The sequence below is a fragment of the Lutjanus erythropterus genome, chromosome 3, assembly GCF_056507025.1.
Source record: "Lutjanus erythropterus isolate fLutEry1 chromosome 3, fLutEry1.hap2, whole genome shotgun sequence".
Classification (NCBI taxonomy): domain Eukaryota; kingdom Metazoa; phylum Chordata; class Actinopteri; order Lutjaniformes; family Lutjanidae; genus Lutjanus; species Lutjanus erythropterus.
This window is the reverse complement of record NC_139319.1, coordinates 49,151,008-49,167,558: the sequence shown is the minus strand read 5'-3', so window position 1 is coordinate 49,167,558 and position 16,551 is coordinate 49,151,008.

Below are 16,551 nucleotides of genomic sequence, written 5' to 3'. Positions count from 1 at the left end.
TCAGGGGCACTTTGCCGAGCGCCCCGTGAAAGAATGATACACTGTAGGTCAGTCTAATCAGAGGCATGCAACTAATTGTGATCACACCAAAATCTAATTAAAGGCCCTGTCAACCATAATATCCACTCAAAAAGAAAAAAAAAAAAAAAAGTGGCTGTTGACGGTATTACACTAGTCTTTATCACTTGATTAAAGGCACGTGTAATCATTCCCACAAAACAAAACAAAAAATCAGGTACGAACTTCAAAACAAAGTTTGAGCTCATTAAATCTGTCACCAGGAAGTGCATGATTACTCAAGCTCAGTGTGAAAAAGACACATTTGAAACATTTGGATGAAGAAGGTCACAAAGCTAGCTCGTCAAAACTGCAGTTTGTCCAACAACAAGTGACATTTTTGGGTCATGTGATGACATGTGAGGGCAAATCCCTCTCCCAAAAAAGAGTAAAAGCATTTTAAAACATTTTCAAACTCAATCATAAAGAAACACGTTATGCCTTTTGTGTTCTTGTTGCAGGCCCTTCATTCCCACTGGTGTTTTCACTGGTGTCCTCAAGGCCCCCCTGAGTGCAATCGCACCTGGGTGAGGCCTAGAAGCACATAGTAAAGTGACATGGACTGCTGATGCAGGGTAAACATTTGTTGACTTAAAACTTGTCCTTCGGAAGACTCTGACGACTCCAACTCTTGGGTTACCAGATCCAAACCGACCTTTCGCTCAGACTGTAGACAAAGAGTGTTGAGTGTTACTCCAGGACCACGGAGACAGACAGAGACCTGTAGCCTACTTTTCAGCTAAACTACAGGAATTCCTACTTTTAAAGGTGACTGTAAACTAATTCTGCTCTCGTATGTCTCCGCCAGTCCCACCAATCTTACGTTGTTTCTTTTGCAATGATTCTCCAGGATTTACACACGGTCCCATAGCATATCCACCTTTTTCCCCATGGTACCGGTGTTTGTCACAAGGCCCTCAGTCGTGTCCTCCAGCTGGGAGATTCGCTCCTCCGCCTCCTCCACTCGTACCTGTAGCCCGCTGACAGAGTTTTTCAGCTCGGTGGTGGTTTCTTTGATGGTCACTACATCAGCAGCTACTTCCGTCAGTTTAGTACTCAGTTTGGTTATTTCAGCAAAGATTTTTTCCATACTTATTTTCTGTTCTGCAGCTTCGTCGGGAGACTTGTCCTCATTAGCAGCTAGCTTGTTCCGAGTAGCTATGTGGCCCATATCCTTAAAATATTTCGACGTTGTCGCCATTTCTCACCGCCAAAAATGTAGTCAAAGTACTAAGAACTTTTCTGGGATAAAGTCTATCAATATTTAGCTCAAGGTAGGCAGATAAATATGGATTAAACAATTAAATTAGTTGCGAGTGGTCTGAGCCCTCCTACAGTGCTGCCATCCTGCTCAGCGTACCCACGTGACTCCTCATTTTCATTTAGTTCTAGGGATAACCTAATCAGCATTTCTGTAAATGTGCCAGTGTTAGACAGACAGTTAGCTGGCTAAATTTCAACTGCAGGTGAGAAGTTTTGAAACCTATGAAGTGTATTTTTTGGCCACTTGGGCTGTGTTGATTATATATATGACAGCCACCCCAAACTAGAGCTGTAACATGTAATTGTTTAATAGATAATTAATCAACTATCAAATTAATCACCAATAATTCTGATAATTGATTAATCACTTTGAGTAATTTTTTAAAGAAAAAAAGTCTCAATAGTCTGTTTTTAGTGTGAATATATTCAAATGTTTTTTTTAGTCCTCTGTGACAGTAAACTGAATATATCTAGTTTGTGGACAAAAGAAGACATTTGAGGACGTCATCTTGGGCTTCAAGAAACGCTGATCAAGTGATTTTCACACTTTTTTTTTGACATTTTATAGTCCAACCAACTGATTGATTAATCAATACATTAATTCTGAAATAATAAATTATGAAATATTAAAAATAATTGTTAGTAGCAGCACCACCCCAAACAAATCAAATAAATGTCATTAGTCCAGTAGTGGCACACTTAAAAGTTATCTTACCTTCTCTGCAATCAAGAGCACTAAACAGTAGAATGAAAACAGATGTATCGGACTTGTGTATACAGCATTTTTATGACAATCAACCATAATCAAAATTCTTTGCTCACCTTAGTTTCCATTGTTTTCACTGGATGCGATTAGTGCATTGTCTTTCTGAGCCACAGCCAGATCTTGGGGTGAATCACTGGGACTCTGGTTCACTACCAGCCTATAAGGATCTGTCACTGCAGAAGGTGATGTGGTGATCAACCTCACCAGATTGTTGATGCATCCCAAAAAGACTGACCAACACTTTTAAATTCACTTAGAGCTGCAAATTAGAGCTGCAAACCACGGCTGCAGACTCAAGAATGACTCGACGACACAATTTTAGAATTCAAGATCTAAACAAGATTAGTGGATTCTGAAAAGGAATAGTGAACTTTAGTGGCTCACTCAGTTACAGCATGGTCTGCGACATGAATATGTTGTTGTCCATGTTGACAACTGTTTAGCTCATCTTGTTCAGATTGCTAATGTAGTCTACAGGCTTTCAGTACACATTGTATTTGAACTTGTTTATGTAATAAATTTGCATTGAACCATTGTAAAAAAGATATGTAGTGTTCATAAGCTGTTATGTGACAATTTTAAAGATCTTGTTTTTAAAGGTACACTTGTAGTTTTGGGAAAGAATTTTGAATCAAAAAAGAATATTCACGGATACATACATGACTGACTGAATTAATAATTAATTACAGAATAAACAAATTGTCCTCAAAGAGCATCATTTTCATATTGTTTCTTTTCTTTGCAGGGACCCAACTTTCTGGCTTCAGACAGTGTTTTAGGGACCTCATTTCCCTCTTAGGATCCCTTATTTATTCAGTTATGAAAATATATCAATATTTGCGTTTGTATTATTACTTTTCTGAGTTTGAATTTCTTTTCCGAAACTGCATAATGCGCCTTTATAGTTGCTAGGTTTACACTAAATGGTCAGAAGTATGCCACACAGTACCTTCATAACTGTTAAAAGGATGGTTCCTGTTATTCAAAGTGTGTTTGTATAGGGTACTTATCCATAGTCAGTGTATTGCCCACAGTAGATGTTAGTTGCCTGCTTCTGGTTTGGAGAAGCAGCAGGAGTACCGATGTAGATGAGCTAAACAGTATACTGCTTTAGACAGGGTTAGCAGCAAAATATTTTAACCACTTGAAAGTGTTCTTCCCAACAAAAAAGTATTTAACTTTATGCAATATTTCAAATATTTTCACTGCTTTACCTTCCTGTCAGCCAGCCTTTCCAACAGGATCTCACCTTTATACAAGCCAAATATCATATCTCCAAAGCCACCTGAGTCTTAGCAGAAGCATTACTTACTTAATACATGGTTGGTTTGGAGGGAGGGCGCGATATTTGGCTTATATAACAGCAGTATACCATGAGAAAAGGCTGCCTGGTAGAAAGGTGAAGCTGAGAAAATATTCAAAATATAATGTACATTTAAACTGATACAAATTTTTGTAAGTGGTTAAAATATGTTATATGTTGTTGCTGACCCTTTCCTCAACAGTGCATTGCTACGCTTCTGTGCTGGTAAGCGTCTTTGCTTCTACAAAATTGGAGGCGTGTCAACATCCATCGACTGCAGGTAAGTCAGTGTCTCATACAACCTAGGTTCTGTATAAACACCTGAAAAATGTTAGAAATTAGTTTAAATACAAATATGAAATATTGTAGTTAAAGATATAGTTTTTGCACACTTTCATGATATTGTTAGTTACATGACGTTGATAGATTCTTTATTTTAAACCAGATTTCCAGAGGCTTTGAGTTGCTACACGGTTTACAGATGGCCAAATGTGTTTCTCTGCAATTATAATGTTCTTTTAGGATAAAAAAAGAAATAAAAAATTACTGAAACTGACTGCCTCACTTTTTTGAGTACATTTCTCAGCACTCTTCCTTTATACATAAATAATATTGTATGACACAGAAAAACATCTTCTTTTTTAAGTTTTAAGTTAGTGTTTTTGAGTTACGGACAGTTAAGAGGGCTTACTGAACATGAAAGGATGGGTTTTCATTAGGCCTGTTACAGTACGTAACAGCCAATGAAATACAAGTAATTTTTCCAACAACCAATGAAAGCACAGATGTGTTTTTTTGACAGCCAATCAGAATATAGGGAGATTTTACAACAGCCAATCACAATACAGGGGGATTTTCCAGCAACCAATCAGAATAAAGAGGTATTTCTCAACAGCCAATCACATTACAGTGGGATTTTCCAACAGCCAATCACAATAAAGGGGGATTTTCCAGCAACCAATCGGAATAAAGAGGTATTTCTCAACAGCCAATCACATTACAGTGGGATTTTATAACAGCCAATCACAATACAGGGGGATTTTCCAGCAACCAATCAGAATAAAGAGGTATTTCTCAACAGCCAATCACATTACAGTGGGATTTTCCAACAGCCACTTACAATACAGGGGGATTTTACTAGACTTGCACCGATTAATCGGCAATGCTCGGAATCGGGCCGGTTTTCACGTGACTGGCCTTGACCGGTGACCGGCCGGTCAGCGTCACAAATCCGGTTCTGTGCCCGTCATTGTTACACACGTTCTGCACGATGGTCACGTCATGCGCGCAGCACACAAACTGACCGTGACGTCAACACAGCGCTGATAACAGCTACACACTCTGACACGTCTGCTTGAAGATGGTGTCAGCGACAGATTCCAAGAACAGGATAAAGAGAAGACAGACAGTCTACAACGAGACAGAGCAGCTGACAATGTCGCAAAACAGCCGTAAACGCTCTCGCACTTCAGGCTAATGCTAGCAAGCTAGCAGCAGACTGCTGTTCACAGAGGGACAGTTCAAATCTCACCTCCTGTTCTGGCTGAAGAATAAACAACCTGTGTTGATGTGTCTCCTCAAACATTTTCTCATCCAGACTCGTTTAACTTCTGTGTTTGTTTTTCTCACGGCAAAGTTTTACTTCAAACTGTTGCACCGCATTAGTCTCCGGTTTGTTTACATCCGCTTCCACAAAAGATCACGTGAAATCGCATACCACGAAATCCCGCGAGATGATCTCGCGAGATCACATTCACCCAATTCAGAATCTTAATATAAAATTATAATAAGGCCTGGTTGTAATCTGGATGATTTTGGAGAAAGTATTAAATGAATATTTAATAGTCAGTGTCTTATAATGAACATATTTACAAGAAAAGTTGCAAAAATGTTTGTGAATGCTGTCAATCACAGTTCTTAGAAAGACTGAAAATCGGAACCAACCAAAATCGGAATCGGTAGGTCAGACCCCTCAAAAATCGGAAATCGGAATCGGCTAAGAAAGATGAAATCGGTGCAAGTCTAGATTTTACAACATCCAATCACAGCACAGATGTTTTTCATGACAGCCAGTCACAATACGGAGTCATTTTCAAACAACCAATCAGAATGCAGGGTTGTTTTGCAACAGCCAATCAGAATATAGGGATACTTTACAACAGCCAGTCACAATACAGGGGGATTTTCCAGCAACCAATCAGAATAAAGAGGTAATTCTCAACAGCCAATCACATTACAGTGGGATTTTCCAACAGCCAATCAGAATACAGGGGGATTTTCCAATAGCCAATCAGAATACAGGGGGATTTTACAACAGCCAATCAGAATAAAGGGGGGTTTTACAACAGCCAATCACAATGCAGGGGGATTTAACAACAGCCAATCACAGCACAGATGTTTTTCATGACAGCCAGTCACAATACAGAGTCATTTTCAAACAACCAATCAGAATGCAGGGTTGTTTTGCAACGGCCAATCAGAATATAGGGAGATTTTACAACAGCCAATCACAATACAGGGGGATTTTCCAGCAACCAATCAGAATAAAGAGGTATTTCTCAACAGCCAATCACATTACAGTGGGATTTTCCAACAGCCAATCAGAAAACAGGGGGATTTTACAACAGTCAATCACAAAACAGGGTGATTTTCAAACAGCCAATCAGAATACAGGGGAATTTTACAACAGCCAATCACAATGCAGTGGGATTTTACAACAGTCAATCACAGCAAAGGGTGATTTTCCAACAGCCAATCAGAATGCAGGGGGATTTAACAACATCCAATCACAGCACAGATGTTTTTCATGACAGCCAGTGACAATATTGGGTCATTTTCAAACAACCAATCAGAATGCAGGGGTATTTTGCAACAGCCAATCAGAATATAGGGGCATTTTCCAACAGCCAGTTACAATACAGAGGGATTTTCCAACAGCCAATTAGAATACAGGGGGATTTTCCAGCAACCAATCAGAATAAAGAGGTACTTCTCAACAGCTAATCACATTAAAGTGGGATTTTCCAACAGCCAATTACAATACAGGGGGATTTTACAACAGCCAATCAGAATACAGGGGGATTTTCCAACAGCCAATCACAGTGCAGTGGGATTTTCCAACAGCCAATCACAATGCAGGGGGATTTTACAACAACCAATCACAGTGCAGTGGGATTTTCCAACAGCCAATCACAATGCAGGGGGATTTTACAACAACCAATCACATTACAGTGGGATTTTCAAACAGCCAATCAGAATGCAGGGGGATTTTGCAACAGCCAATCAGAATACAGAGGGACTTTCAAACAGCCAATCAGAATACAGGGGGATTTTCCAGTAACCAATCAGAATAAAGAGGTATTTCTCAACAGCCAATCACTTTACAGAGTGATTTTACAACAGCCAATCAGAATACAGGGGAATTTTACAACAGCAAATCACAATGCAGTGGGATTTTACAACAGCCAATCACAGCACAGGAGGATTTTCCAACAGCCAATCAGAATACAGGGGAATTTTACAACAGCCAATCACAATGCAGGGGGATTTTAAAACAGCCAATCACAGCACGGATGTTTTTCATGCCAGCCAATCACAATACAGGGTTATTTTCAAACAACCAATCAGAATATAGGGGGATTTTCTAGCAACCAATCAGAATAAAGAGGTATTTCTCAACAGCCAATCACATTACAGTGGGATTTTACAACAGCCAATCACAATACAGGGGGAATTTCCAGTAACCAATCAGAATAAAGAGGTACTTCTCAACAGCCAATCACATTACAGTGGGATTTTACAACAGCCAATCACAATACAGGGGGAATTTCCAGTAACCAATCAGAATAAAGAGGTACTTCTCAACAGTCAATCACAATACAGTGGGATTTTACAACAGCCAATCACAATACAGGGGGATTTTCCAGCAACCAATCAGAATAAAGAGGTATTTCTCAACAGCCAATCACATTACAGTGGGATTTTACAACACCCAATCACAATACAGGGTGATTTTACGATAGCCAATCACAGCACAGATGTTTTTAACGACAGCCAATCACAATACGGGGTCATTTTCAAACAACCAATCAGAATGCAGGGGTTTTTGCAACGGCCAATCAGAATACAGGGGGATTTTGCAACAGCCAATCACAATACAGGGGATTTTCCAGCAACCAATCAGAATGAAGAGGTACTTCTCAACAGCCAAAAACATTACAGGGGGATTTTACAACAGCCAATCACAATACAGGGTGATTTTACAATAGCCAATCACAGCACAGATGTTTTTCATGACATCCAATCACAATACAAGGTCATTTTCAAACAGCCAATCTGAATAAAGGGGGATTTTGCAACAACTAATCACAGCACAGATGTTCTTCATGACAGCCAATCACAACAGAGGGGTATTTTCAAACAAACACTCACAACACAGGGAGATTTTACAATATATACAATTTTACAATATATGATTATCAAAGTTCATAGATTGTTTAATGTGTATGTTATTTAGGAGGTGTGTCAAAAAGTAACAGGACTTAGTGTGCTGTGTGAGCTATGAGTCGGGTAGGGATTAGCGGGTTGTGTCAGTTTGTGACAGATTTTTCCTCAGCCGGACCAGAAACTTCAGGTTGGTCCATTGCTCAGTGCCCATCACTTGACGGCCTGAAATTAAAGAAAAAAGGTCATATATTTGTATACAATATAATTGATATGAGTATGCAGTTATCAGTATGACTATTTCTATCATTGTATATGATGGGATATTAGAATGTCAGTATCAATATATAAAAATGCACAGTAACAAAAATCAAGTAGGGCAAGAACATCCTCTGAATTAAAATTGAATTCAAATATAAAAAATAATTCAGAGGATTATCTTCTGCCTCCTCAAACCTAATGTACCCCAGTGTGGGGGCTGGATTTGTTTTTAGAGTGGCAGTGTGAACATATTTTAAATGTATGGCAAACAGGTTCTGGTAAGGATGGAATGTAAGGTTTATGCCACAGGTATCCTAAATTAACAGCATTGGGAAATACCCAAATCATTTTTTTATGTTTCTGTAATGGTTAATACACCAGTATGTAGAGGGAATTTAACCGAAATATTTCTAATGCTAAAATGTAATTATTATTGTTATCCATGAATGTTCAAATTTACTGTTTACAAAAAAAACCCAGAAAACATAGTAAAGCACATTATTATTTCTTGATTAAGATGTCAAATTATAGTTATTTACTTGCATTCCTGAACAGAAAAAAATGTTTTAGTGGTTGAATGCTATGCTTGATTAATTTCTGACTTCTCAGAGAAGCCCAGTGAGCCAGCTCAAATTTGGGTACAAAAAGGTGAATTCAGTTTGAAATTCCTCATTCCTGTTCACAATGGTAAAACGTCGAGAGTGCAGTGAAAATCAAAGAGTACACATTAAAACACTTCATGATGCTGGATGATCTCTGAGACAAATAGGGAAAGACATGGACTCAATTGCTTATGTGCTCAAAAAGTTACATTCAGTCACCCAAAAATGTATCTGTTTCACAAATGAATCACCATAGTTCACGTTCATGTAATTTATGTTTGGAGCAGACAAATCCACATTATCCTGTTTATTTATTTATTGATTTTTTTTGGTTTGATTTTTGCTGTTACAAATACCCATTTTAGGTAAACTGAAGAATAACGACACAAAAACAAAAAACACAACAAAAAATTAGAAGATAGTTGTGTCCTCAACTTATTTCCACGATCCAATACAAAAGTATCAGAACTGATCAATATTAGTATGCTCAAAATAATATAATTGATTTCAATGCATTGCTGTTTCTTATTAAATTCTCTCACCCCTTTTTTTTTTCTTTTTCTCACAAGATAATCAAAATTAATTAGTACAGAGGAATTCTCTACTCTTCTACGCATGCTTTTTGGAGTCTTACTTCACACAATATAATTATTACCCAGTAATGATTTTTCCATACACTATTGTGGATTTAGTAAACACTGAGTCTTACTTTGCACAATACGACAATTAACCAGTGATAATTTTTCCCATACAGTATTGTGGTCTTAGTAAACTCTTTTAAGTTGGACTCGTCAGTGCACCTCCAGGTTTCTACTAAACCTTGGTTAAAAACTGTCGGGACTCTTTCCCATCTCAACTCTTATATCTTGACATCTTTAGTAACCTGATTTTTCCCCGTTTTTTATTTTTCCAAAAATCAATTAAATTAATTTTCAGATTCTCACCAATCAGAATTGTTGAATCGCAGCGGTGAGTGAGTCTGGTCTCGGGTCTAAGGCCCTCCTTCTCACCCGTCTTTGTGGGGAGGTTGAGGTTGAAGGGAATATCTCCTCAGGGTGTGCACTACCACCGTCGACCCTGAGTCCAGAAACCCTCACACAAGCGATCCCACTTCTGACACCAAATTGTAAATTGAAAATCTGAAAATTAAGACCATGACCCCATGACCAAGATTGTCTTTCTGGTGTTTTAATCGAGCTTTGCAAAGGATCAGTACACAGTCACACTCAAAGTGTAAAAGGAACTGATAATCAAGTCAAGAATGTAAATCTGTCTTACAGGGTTAGGAGATGAAGGAGGTTGGGTCAGGATGGACCTGAACTGCTTATCGGGAGAGTCGGGATGTGATTGTGTTATCAGAAGTTGTTCTTCCAAAGGGAAAACAGCTGTGTGTTCAAGGACGAGTAACCACTTAGTGCCTGACAGAACATGCGAAATAACTAAGAGGAACAACAGTGACCAGTTTGGTGAATAATTTTCCCACCACAGTGGTTACACAGCGTTGGGTAATTTCTCTATCATCCCTGGACACATCAAGACCATAAATACTGGGCAACAGGTCCCACTCGTTACAACGCAGACATTCTTCCTCTGTGGGCATAGAGTCACAGCATTCACAGGAGCACAACCAAGCTTCACAGATTCACAGACATGCAGCAGCTGCTTCACCCTCATCTGCCCGTTGCCCCTCTCTGTCTATCCTCATCCGCTCTTTGTTTGTAGGAACTCAAAGTCCTCATCCGTATACTCGGGCTCAAATAAGTACTGGCAGCCACTGAAATCAAAGGTCTCATCTACATTCTCCAAATCAGGTAAATATTTAGCCATGACACTTCAATCGGCCTAGTAAACTCTCACCTGTACTATGGGACAACCAACTGACTTTTACAAGTCATGGCTCCTCTGTTTTCTTCCAGTAACAAGCAAAGATCCCGTGAGATTTTGTCACACACAGCCCGGAGCAAGTGAAGGGTAAGACAGACGCTTCGCATGCTGTTGACAGAGATAAAACTGGCAATCTGAGCGGGTCTGTGGTGAAAAAAAGCACTTTCAATGCAAGAACTTGTACGGGACACATTTGTCCAATGTATACTGTTGTACTTATTTCGCAGCTGCCAGCTGCATCTGCCTTCACCTTGCCTCAAGTCAAGTTTTTTTGTAACATATTGTTCTGTTTTGAGTGTTCAATTTGAATGTTCAAGTACGTAAAATAAATAAGAATTGAAAGATCTGCTGCTGATTTAAAAATAATTTCAGTGGAAACGTGGAAAATAGTGTTACTGCAGTATTTTATCACTAAGAAATAACAAGATTTGTATGCATAGGCCTATGATGAGTAAATGGCAGATTTTAGTGTTGAACAGTAAAAATGACTAATTTTACTATTTTTCTCAAAGATGAAACCCTAACATTACAGAATGCATGATTATAATCAGCAACTTTGAGATAAAAAAATGTGGTTTGAATGGGAGTTAATTGTCCTTAACGTCTAAATCTGATGCTACACAAAAAGTAATATAGCATTAAAGTCAATATTTTGGTTAATCCTTGACATATCCAAGACTGATAAAAAAAAAATGCCCCAGCCACCCAACATTTGTTGTATGGAAAATATCTAAATTTCTTTGCTTTTTTTCATAAATAATAACGGTGATATCGAGTAATCAAACAGGCATTTAAAGGGTTAAACTTCTCAAAATGATTGAATGTTTAGTTTTGGGGGCAGGACTGAAGTTGTTTGAGAGATTTATGCAGAAAAAAGTAGAAAAAATATGAATCTGTACTTTTTTTAATGTAGTTTTTATGGAGGTGGACATTTTTGTCCTTAACAACCAATTAGGATGGAAATTAAGACAAAGCCAGGGGGTTAACATTTGATCAGTATCGAATTTAGCCAATAAACACGTTAACTAACTGTCCAACTGTGTGTGCTACTAAATTTTTCTTTGTGCTATTAAAATTTTTAACTTGCTAGCACCAGTGCTACCACCTAAAAAAGTAAGTGTACAGCCCTGCTAAATGTCATCTGTAGCCTTTCAGGTCCAAATGCTCTGTAGTCATGGTAATGGGGTCCTTTGACGAGAGGGTCCTGCAAGGACAGATGGACCACGCTCATTCCAGCCCAGGTGCCCCACTCCCAAAGCAAAAAAGCTACGAAGATCTAGAGAGGGACAGCAGAGAGGAGGGAGGGAGGGGGATCGTGTGTGAAGTGCCGACTGATAGAAAACTTTTTTGATGATAAATCCTGATGGTACTGAACAGTTATCTGATTAAAATATCTGTCTGAAACAGACAGATGCTCGGCTACTCTATGAAATGTTTGTCACTTCACTGCATTATTCTGAAGCCTGCAGTGTGTTTTGGCCTTTGGGAAAAAAGTGTATAGTTTTTTTTAAGGCTGCCTCAAGGGTTAAAGGGATATTTTTCAAGTGTTTAAAGTGTAATTCAAATGTAACTTTATTAAATCAAATACATTAACCTAAATGACAAATGTGCCCAGAAACCCTCAGAGGCACTGCATTTGGCATAAAAATACATGCTCAAATAATTACATGACAAACCCAAGTCCATCAGGCACAGATGAGCATACTGACCTGCTCAATTTAACATTAAGGCCAAAACGCACTAAAAACTTCAATAGTTAAGTCAATTGAAGCTTCTAATAGCGCACTGCACTGTAGCGATACTAATTTCAAACAAGGTAAACTTCCAGCTCTCCTCACAGATCAACGATAAAGAAGGGCACTACTTAATGGTCAAAGGTTTAATTGACCACAAACAAGTTACATTATTGAATGTTTATAGACCACCAGGAAATAATAAACAGCTGATCAAAAAAGTTTTTAATCTTATATCTGGTGTGTGATATAGTGTCAGGTGTGTTGGTATGTGGGGGAGACTTGAATATCCAACTTTATCCCTCCATGGACTCCTCAAACAAAACAAAACAAAAAAATAATAAGACCTGAAGCAGTATACATCAAAAAATTGCTTAAATTTGGTATGGTACATGTGTGGAGGGAGCTACACGCACTTGATAGATGCTTTACTTTTTTTTTTCTCATGCTCATTCTGTATATTCAAGAATTGATTATTTTTTTTATGTTTAATTCAGATCACCACAGGATTACCAAATGTAACATTGGGGTAAGGAGAATCTCTGATCATGCAGGGGTATATTTAACACTGCATTTTGACAGCAAGCCCAAAGACACATTGTGGAGATTTAACACTAATCTTTTGAATGATCCTCAATGTCAGAAATACAAAAAGGGAGAACTTCAAGAATACATGACCCATAATGACAATGGCACAGTGTCTCCCAGTACACTGTGGGATGCTGCAAAAGCTGTTATAAGAGGTAAACTTATCATGTGGTCAGCTCAGAAGAAGAAGGAAAAAGAGAAACAAGGATTTGACTGAAAACTTAAAGTCTTTGGAGAATAAACACCCATTGGAATGGTATTAAACCTTTAGAGAGATTATAATACCAGTTCTTAAGGAATGTTTTAATTATGTTCTTCGAGGGGGGGGGACTCCATCGTCCTGGACACAAGCAGTAATTTTAGTAATTCCTAACACGGGTAAAGATAAGTCTAGTTCTTACTGACCCATATCTGTTTTAAATATGGAGCAAAATATAATCCTGGATTTGACAGATACAGACCAAACTGGTTTTGTAAAAAACAGGCAGACCCAGGACAATGTGAGGCGGGCTTCCACCTCATTGAGTATATGAGAAACAGTGGATAGAGAATCTATTGCTGAGAAAGCTTTTGATTCTGTTCGATGGGAATATTTATACTTGGTTCTTAGACGATTTGGTTTTAACAGCCAGGTAGTTGGATGCCTGAAATCTTTACCTTCATTGCTCTCCCACAGCCAGAATTAAAATAAATGGGAATTTATCTAAAACAGCGTCTCTTGAGAGGGGATGTCGTCAGGGATGCCCCCTCAGCCCTACACTTTTCTCCCTCTTTATTGAGCCACTAGCACAGGAAATTGGAGAAGATAATGACGTAACAGGCATATTGATTGGAGATACACAACACAAGACCTGTCTGTACGCAGATGACATTCTTGTGACGCTTACCAACCCTAATGAAAGCTTGCCTAAATTACTGTCTCTTCTTAAAGTATTTGGTTCATACTCCGGGTACAAACTGAACTTACAGAAAACCCAAACTTTTTACTATGAACCACAAGAAAAAGTTTACAGATTATGTCATTTTAAATGGAAGGGTGACATAATTAAATACCTGGGAGTACAAATACCTAGAGATCTAACTGCCATCTATGAACATAACTATACTCATATAACAGCGGATATTAAGGCCAATTTAAATCGCTGGTCATTATTACCAATGAACACGTATAATCGAATAGACGTTATAAAGATGAATATATTACCCAGGCTGCTCTACCTTTTTCAGTCATTGCCTGTTGATGTCCCTCCCAAGCAATTCAGTGAGTGGAACAGAATGATTTCAACCTTCATTTGGGGAAAGCAAAGACCCAGTATTCGATTTCAAACATTACAATTACCCAAGGACAGAGGAGGAAGGGCTTCAGCCTGCTTAGAAGATTATTACAAAGCAGCACAGTTACGTTTTCTGTGTGATCCTACATATGATGCGCAACGGAAAGACATAGAACAAACTCAAACAAACATACCTCTTCAATCTATATTTGGGGAAAAATCCCTTCAGAAGAAATATTTAGACAAATTATCTAAATGGACTGCAGTCCCCTTAAACATTTGGCATAAAGAATTTAAAGACCTGAACTTCGAGAGGAATGCACGAATATTACACTGGGTGGCGTATGACACAGAATTCACACCGGCTAAATTTGAAAACAGATTTAAACTCTGGAAAAATGCAGGCATGACCTCATACTGTATGATATCCTCCAATAGAGGCTTAGATACCTTTCAACAAATTTCAAAAACATATAACGTAGTAAAGAAAAGCAATAACCAGAAAATGGTTGAGCATAGAACCTCCTAAAACCTTTGAGTGGATAGAAATAGTTAATGACATTTATACTATGGAACGATTGACCTTTTCCCTGAAAAAAATGGAAGTCCTATTTGAAACTGTAGTGATTTCTTTATACATGTTTGGTTGGAGAAACAATGTAATGTATTTTTCCTATGCACAAACAGAGCAGACTTTTAAGTTAAGAAAGAATGGGAGACATCTCACTTTGAAGGAAACACTGAGGACTAGCATTAAATGGAGCCAAGGATCATAAAAACTTTTTGGACCTCAAATAACACTCATGGACATAAAGGACTTTTTCGACAATGAATGTAACCCGGGTTCATTCAATCCTCATTCTGTATGTTTAGCATTTCTCTACACCTGTGATGACCCTGTCTGTTTTAAGTTCTGTTTTTGTTTAAAAGAAAATAATAAAAATAAAGTTTAAAAAAAAAAATGTGTTGTTAAAAAGGAATTAACATTAAGGCATTAACGTGTTAACTTTGACGGCCCTATTAAATATACATTCATCGCATAGTTTGTGTTTTGCAGCTACACCCTACCTCAGAAATGTTGTGTTTTTTGTCTGACAAATAATTACAGGAATATTTTTTAGTCATAATTTGTCTGCAATCTCATTATGTGAAATAAAAAAAATAGTATCATTAAGCCAGTATCAGAAATTGTATCGAATCGTGAGTTGAATGTATTGTTACATCCCTAGTCACCATTAGGGATGTTCCTGGTGACTAATTTCCCTGTCGATTAAGGCAAAATTGAATTTAGACTAATCGACTGGTCTAACACTAAGAAAACACTCAGAAAGCTGCTAAAATGTAGTAGAATTTATTGATTTATAATGTTAAACACTGTCCGAAAAAAATACTGTGTTTATTAAGAGCCAATGGAAGACGTTAATCACAGTCTACAATCGCAAAATCGTACTTTAAATGCCGCTGAAATGCGCGTTATTTTGCGCTGTGCAATACAAGCCTCACACATTGCTGTACAAAACATGACAACAACTCACTAAACGCTTCACCTTTTCAGACCAGAGGGTCACAGTGTCTGCGTGTAAAGGACCCAGAGCTAATGTTAGCTGCCAGCCTGACACACAATGTGGCTAATGTTAGTAATGCTAGCAGCAGCAGTTTGGCTTGCAGATTTATGTCCGTGTAAGTTCTTAATGTGGGCACATTTCTCCAGACGAGTGAATACATATCAGCTTATTCTGTCACAGTTTTACATTCATCTGTCCGACTTTGCAACTCTGGATGTTTATATCAGCAAACATCCCCAAACATCATCCAGACTTCTTCAGGTTTCTTCTTTTGTTTTTTTTTTCTCACTGCTAAGCATTACTACAGCGAACTGTTTCATGAAGTCAGCCTCTGTTTTGTTTACATCTGCCTACCATCACAAGAGATTGCGCTTCCTCTGGTATATAAACTTGATAAGACTGAGGCTAAGAGTGACCCGGAGCACTTTTGAAGAAAATGTAAAAGATTTCATTGCCAGTGATTTATTATGAATGTACAATTCAATTTTCCAAAAATGTTTTTGTATACTGCCGATTACAGGTCTTACAAAGAAAGAAAATTTGAATTAGCAAAGGTCAGACTTTAAATAGAATGGAATTGGCCATGGACACTGCAATCTATACAATTCTAATCATACAGTTGGTCTAATAATGTTGGTTGGTTAATGGTTTAATAATTTGTGTATCAATTACTTTGTGGCTGATCAGGTTAATTATCAGCTAATTATTGTCAGTTTCTAACTGCAGTATGCAATAAATGGTTGCCCTTTGTGTGTGTTTACCTGTCACTCACTACTGAAAGTACACAACACAATAAAAACCCGATATTTTTA